Here is a 6,986-nt window from a genome sequence, read left to right as displayed (position 1 = left end):
CAACCTGGTGACCAAGTGCGCAAGGGCTGAGGAGGGACGCCTCTCCCTTCTCGAGCTTCCAGCTGCTGACCCAGAAGAGAAGAAAGCCAAGCCCAAGGATGTGAAGCGCAAAGAAACAGTTGTGCTCGCAGCAGAACCAGGCATGAAGCATGGCAGGGACCAGCCAGAGTCGTCCAAGGGCAGCCGATACTGCGTATACCATGACCTCCACACCCACAACACCAACGAATGCCTAGAGCTCAGGGTTGTTCGAGAAGGATGCATCGGTCGATGCCCCGAGCGCAACGATCGGGGCTACGGCCGAGGAGGAGGAAGAGGTGGAGGATGTTGGGACGACCGAGGCCCTCGCCAGGAGTGGCGTGACCGACCTCGTGAGAACCGCTGGCAGGACCAGCCTCGCGAGGGGGCTTGGAGGGATCAGCCTCGTGAGGACTGCCCTCAGGGCAATGCAGGCCTTCCTCCTCTGCCGCCACCGCCAAGAAGGAATGATGACCACCACCTGGACCAGGGGGCTAGGGGCTTCCAGGAGCCGCGTGCTATCACTTGCATCCTGGGCGGAGCCCAGGCCCCAACCCCTCAGCGCATCTTCAAGCTATTTGCTCGCGAAGTGAACGCAGTCCTCCCCAAGCTCGAGGCCACATGCCCTCTCAGGTGGTCCAAGTGCGCCATCACATTCAGCTCAGCGGATCAGCTCAAGTGTGCGGCTACAGCTGGTGTCCTCCCGATGCTTTGTTCCCCAGTCATCAGCAACGTGCAAGTCACTAGGACCCTCATCGATGGCGGCACAGGACTCAACATTCTGTCCCTCAAGACGTTCAACAATCTCCAAGTGCCATATGATCAGCTTCAGCCAACCAAACCTTTCTCGGGAGTCACTGACGGTTCCACTACACCGATAGGGTAGGTTCGCCTACCTGTCACCTTCGGACAGCACAAGAACTACCGGACTGAGCACATTGACTTCAACGTTGCCCACATTCGCTTGCCGTACAATGCCATCCTCGGGTATCCAGCCCTTGCCAAGTTCATGGCTGTGACCCACCATGGTTACAATGTCCTCAAGATGCCGGGAAGCGGTGGAATCATCACAGTCCCCTGCAAAGAGAAGGATGCGGTGTGCTCTCTCGAGCACGATTTCCAAGCTGCATCAGTAGAAGACCCAGACAACAAGAGCAGGAACCTTCCCGAGGCAGTCCCCAAGAAGAAGAAGACATCATCCAGCTCAAGGCCTCAGGAGGCAGGCATCTCCGGAGGCGCCAGGTCAGGATATGCGCCTATGCAAGGGGTGCCTCCTTCTATCGCATAGGAAGGCGTGCCCGGTGCCCTCCTCGGGCAAGGCTCGGGGGCTCTCTCCTGGATGGCCTCAGACTTTGCCAAGATCATGAGGGTGGCGCTCGAGCACCACTCGGAGGCATGCTTCGCGGAACGTTTCCCTCAGAAAGGCATGGGGCAAGGAGGGCCCAACCCTCAGGAGTTCCTCAACAAGGTCACTCAGGAGCTGCAGAAATCAAGAGTCATGCGCTGCGACTGCCGCCTACCCGGCGTACCTCCCCATCCAGGCGAGGATGGCGGGCTACGCGTCTGCATCGACTACCCAGGGCTCAACCGAGTCGCGTCTCAGGAGCATTTCTGGCCTTCGCGCGTGGGACGCTGCGAGGGTCCGCCACATAGCTACGTTTGCATGCCTTTTGGCCTGCCAAACGCGGCTGCTGCTCACCAGCGTCTTATGCGGAGCATTCTGGAAGCTCATGAGGCCAGGCACCACGCGGTCCTGGCAGAGATGGAGATGGTCCTCGAGGAACCGCCCGGACTCCCAGAGCCTCCCGAAGCTCGGGGCTCCGGTGGCTCATGAGGATCGGCTTCTTCACCGTGCATCGCCAGCTACTCCAATACCCGCTCTGCAATGATATCAGGTGACGTCTTTCGAGTTTCATTTCAGCTGGGAGCGCCCCTAGGGCTGCATTATTCCAAGGTCGCGTGGGTCTGTCCCAGCGGCATGTATCCCTTTTGCTTATGTCTTTAGCTTACCTTGCTGGGACGCCCCTCGAGCTGCATCATCCCCAAGCCGCTCGGGCCTGACCCAGTGGCATGTATCTTTCCTGCATCTATCTAAGCTAATTCACCTTTCATGCTTAACCTGCCTGTGATAATCACCTGCTCGATTGACACCTACCTTTGGAGTTGCTCGCTCTGGCACGGCGCTTGTGCATGGGTCTGTCCCTGCAACATTGACAAATCTGAGTGGTCGAGCTCTGGCCCGCGGCAGCCCCACAAGCGCCACCTCACTAGGCCCTCAGTGCCCTCATCACCCTCTCGGAGCAACGAATGGCTGACCGGCAATCGTAATGGCAACCCTTGCTTCAGTCGTGTTGGCTTACAGGAACTACCAGAGGAATAAAGGGGGGCGTCGCGAGCTTTCTCTCTCCCTTGCTCGTACGATCTGCTCGCGCATTAAAAGGGAGGCTCCTAAGCATCGCGACTCAGGAGCTCTTACTGGCTCTCCAGCACTCACCCCCTGGCCTTGTCCACGGCATCGCGACCTGGCATACCAGCGGCGGCTGAGCTCGCTCGAGGGCCGGGAACTATGGATGTAGAGCACGAAGGAGAATGCGGGGAAGGGGAGGAGGAGCTCGCGAAGGCCTGACCCAGCTACATCCCAGCTGCCGACGCGTGAGTCCGGCACCTCGCAAAGGAACGGCTCCATGCTTTCGAGATAAGTCTCGCTCCTCGAATAGCTAATCGATGCAACACCAAACCCACACTTGATGAGGCTCTATGACGGCGACGTTGCCTTCCTTTCTCACCTTTCGGTGACTGCTTGAGCGCTAAAGGGGACCTCCTGAGCATCGCGCCTCAGGGGCTCTTACTGGACCTCGAGCCGCTCACCTCCTGGCCTTGACCACGACATCATGACCTGGCATACCAGCATTGACTGAAGCCTGCCTGGGGACTGGGACCTGTCAGCATAGAGTGCCAAGTCGTCGCGGGGTTAGAAAGGGGGGACAGAGCCAAGACAGGACAGGCATTTTGCACCACTTCATGATAAGGATAATATCAACAAAAGACACTGCAGACGCTTTACATGCCCCCACGGGGTATTTCCTTGATTCCTCGCAGGGAAATAAAGGTTCTAATCCTAAGGAGCCCTAACTACACGCGCCTCCACGGCGGACGCCATCATCAACAGTGGGCCACGAGGGGCCGGCGCCAACCCCATCCAGATCAGCCGCGCCGACGGCCTGATGCAGCTGCCTTGCTCCGAGCGCAGTGCGAGCTCGGGGGCTCGTAGCTGTCATCGCTCGTCTCCAGAGTCACAAGAAGCTCGGGAGAGTCGCTGGACCCCCAAGCATCGCTGCTGCTGTAGGAGGAGCCGCTGGGGGAGTGGGTGGCAGGCCTAGGCCGCCTAGCCGTCGCCACGTCGACCTCCTGGCCGCCTCCTCTAGGGAAGCACTCGAGCCGGCGTTCTTCCGCGTCAAAGACCTTGAAGAGCATCAAGGAGGCGCCATCGTATTCGAAATGAATCACGAAGGGCCCCCTGTTCGGCAGACCCGGGCGATCTCGCCCTAGCATGGGGTCATGTAGACCTTGCCCAGAGCGACGACTTCAACCTCCACTCCGGTCGCCGGGGTACCGCAGTCGGCGTGCTGCAGCTAGAGCTCGAGAGGCCCCCTTGGCGGCATCTCAAAGGCGAAGAAAGGAGGAAAGCGAATCCAGGAGCTCGGAGGCATGGCGGCGTGGAGTACAAGCTCGCGAGTGGAGTCCGCGGCATGGACTCTAGGAGCAACGACGTGCACCGTCGTGACTCGTCGACGTCGCCGACAGCGCGGGTGGCGCCGCTCGGCGTCTTCTTCTCTAGGTCCCTTGGCCTGAGAGTACAGAGGTAGCGGAAACACAAGAGGTGGGCGCTCATACTAGGGCCTCGATGCCTCCGACCGAGCAACCTCATCGCGGCGGCCAAGGACCTGCCATTTCTTCGGCGGGAGCGGGTGGGGCCCCTCTCGGGGGGCCTTTCCTTCTCCTCGGCTGAGAACCGGTGGATCGGTGCCATTGGTGACAAGATGGAGAAGGAGCGAGCAAGAAGAGATAGACTGCGGGGGTCACGCCTCTCCGTACTTATAGTCCAGAGGAGGCCAACCGTGGCCTCCACGATCGTAGGTAATCATGACCCTCTATGCATGCAGGGACTCGTCAAATCGGGCAGTTGTCGAGGAAGCGTGGGGAAGCGGAGATGCCCACGTCCAATCAACCAGCAACCAAGGCCACAGGCTGTTGGGGCCCCTGGCATTCCGCACTTGCCCTTTCGCTTCGCTGCTAAGCCAAGTCCAAGCGCGCCTTGGGCCCGGGGGCTACTGTCGGCATTCTGGGAACGGGGGTCCCCAGACTTGCCTGCCTGCGGCCTGCGGCGTGGCTCAAAGTGGTGGCCCAGTACGACCCGTCTTCATCAATCCAAGCTCAAGACCCTCTCGAGGGGCCAAGCCTCACAGGGCGGACAACGCAAGGCTTCCTCAGGGATGGCCTCACTAGGCAGGCTCACGAGGAGGCGGAGATATCAAGGCAGGAGTACCTTGCGAGGTGCTCGTGACGCAAGCCATGACGATCGAGACCAAGCAGGCGCCAGGCGGGCGCTAGCCTGTGCAGTGTCCTCGTTTCCTATTTGGTGCAAGGGGGCAAGCGCAGGCACAGAGTACCGAGGCATCAAGCAAAGGTTACCATTTCGGTACAACGAGACCAAGACCAGCAGAGCGGTGGGACGGAGGTCACCGTGGAGCCCAAGACGGCGTCATCACTGGTGCCTTTTGCAGCCGAAGGCCAACTTTAGTCAGGATAACTTGTACTAGATGTGCCCCTTCAAAATGGCCGGTGTTGGCTCCCTTCCCGCTCGATATTTGGAAAAAGGACCAGGTCCTCTATATAGAGAGATATCCACCAAAGTAGGGGGGTCGAGTTCTCATCAGACCCGGAGGTGATCGAACCCACCTAAGTAGTATACCACACCAGCCCAAGAACACCTCTCGCGAGGCTGTTCTTTCTCTGTACTGTTCATCGTCAGCCCCTGAAGCAATCCACCACACCACACACTGGATTAGGGTATTACACCACAACGGTGGCCCGAACTAGTATAAACCTTGTGTACCTTGTGTTGCTCATTGTGTAGGTTAGATTCACAGCGAGGTGTTGGGATGTGGATCGGTAGGAGGAAGATCTTCACGTGCACCCCAGAGTTCGAACCTTAAGGGTTTTGCCAGAACCCTATATCCGACATGATGCTAGCATCACTATCATATACGTGAGCCTAAAGGCACAAACGGTCCCGGGCCAGGTAAGGTGGCACCCGTGGGAATACCGTGCATGAGGCCACAAAGTGATATGATCTGTTACATGCTAGATCAGTGTGACTTAGGATCAGGGTCCCGACAGCTTTGGTATCAGAGCCTGACTGCCTGTAGGATTACCAAGCCAAACTGGTCGAAGTCGTGTCTAGAAATTCTTTAGTTATATAAGAGGATTGATTGTGGGATGGAATGTAAGGCTCTTTTTACTCCTTATACCTTATACCTTCTGATCTGAGTCATCTTATCTTTCCTACGAGGTTAAGGAACTAGGCTTTCTCTTCTTTCTATCAAGATCATGTGTTACTAATCTGTAGACTTATAAGATTGTTGGATTCAAGCCTCAGTTCAGTCTCTACTACCTCCGTGTGTTGGCTATTGAACTCGGAACCTTGATATTGTGATGTTGAGTGGCTATGCCACCATTTTGCATGATTTCGTAAATCCTTTTGAGAATTTAGAGCCGTTATGTTGTCCGAGTCGTCCTAGGTTTCTAAACAATCTGATGCATTTGCAAAATCCTTTCCCTCTGGTTTCGATGTTCCTTTAGGCCCGGTTAGTCACACTAATTGTTGAGTTGAGGTATTTTATTGCCTCGACATATATGTTGGACTTATTATTATGACCCTAGGTGTCATAGGGGATCATCTAGTAATCTAGCCATGTTTTGTGTTCCCAGTGTGATGATTCTGGCCATCATTCTCGAAATCATCCTGAGATGCCACTTAGTAGTAGGTACTCTATTCATGGGTTTTGAACCCAAGATTCACCCTACTTACTTCATGTTGTTAGTGTTTGCTTGTTCCTTCAGGATATTAGTAACCTTTGCGACAGTCCTCAAGGTCCATGGTATTTCCTTCTTCCAATACCATGAACTGCTTATGGTAGAAGTTCCTCTCCGATCCGAAAGATCACAACCAGAGTGCTCTTGACGAGTTCTCGATTCTATGCCGTTACTCTGTCAGTTCCACCTTTCTGGATGGGTTATCCGGAAAAAACCTGTTGAACTTGTTCGACATGTTAATCCATGCATCCAAAACTCAGAAAATCATATGTTCTTTTGGGTTTTCCCTCTTTAGTTGTCTTCTGACCTCGTCTATCAATTGATAGTCAAGAGTATGCGTGCATTTGTTCATCGATGCCTATTACTCTTGTGGTCCGTCAAGCCATTCTATTCTGGAATGACCAGGAGAAACAAACCCCAGTACCTTATCCATTTCCAGGATTGGGATAAAGCAGTTGTAATTCGCAGATCAAATACTAATCCAGCTTTTGTTCTGTTCTACCTTGGAGTATTACCATCTTTTATGTCAAGAATATAATAGGAATTGCACACCATCCTATGAACACTTGATACAGTGATACTTCTCACCATCGTTGTTCATTCCTCGGTTCCCGTGTTGTTGCAACCAGAATGCCGACAAGTGAACCGTGATGTGTGAAATCTATACTCCTAGAAACTCCGTTGCTTGGTAGTTAAAGGACAATAAGTTCATCCTTAGTGTATTGGTTATTGGATCACCATCCTAACATTGATCGTGCAACCCAGTACCTACTTCCGGGTGCACTCTTTGATCAATGAGTTGGAATCATATTGATCCCTCGCTCCTTTGATCATATCGTCTGGCCCTGAAAAGCAAGATTGTTCTCGAGCTT

Source organism: Triticum aestivum, chromosome 4B (genome assembly GCF_018294505.1).
Source record: "Triticum aestivum cultivar Chinese Spring chromosome 4B, IWGSC CS RefSeq v2.1, whole genome shotgun sequence".
Classification (NCBI taxonomy): domain Eukaryota; kingdom Viridiplantae; phylum Streptophyta; class Magnoliopsida; order Poales; family Poaceae; genus Triticum; species Triticum aestivum.
The sequence above is the reverse complement of the archived record's forward strand: the minus strand, read 5'-3'. Positions refer to the sequence as shown.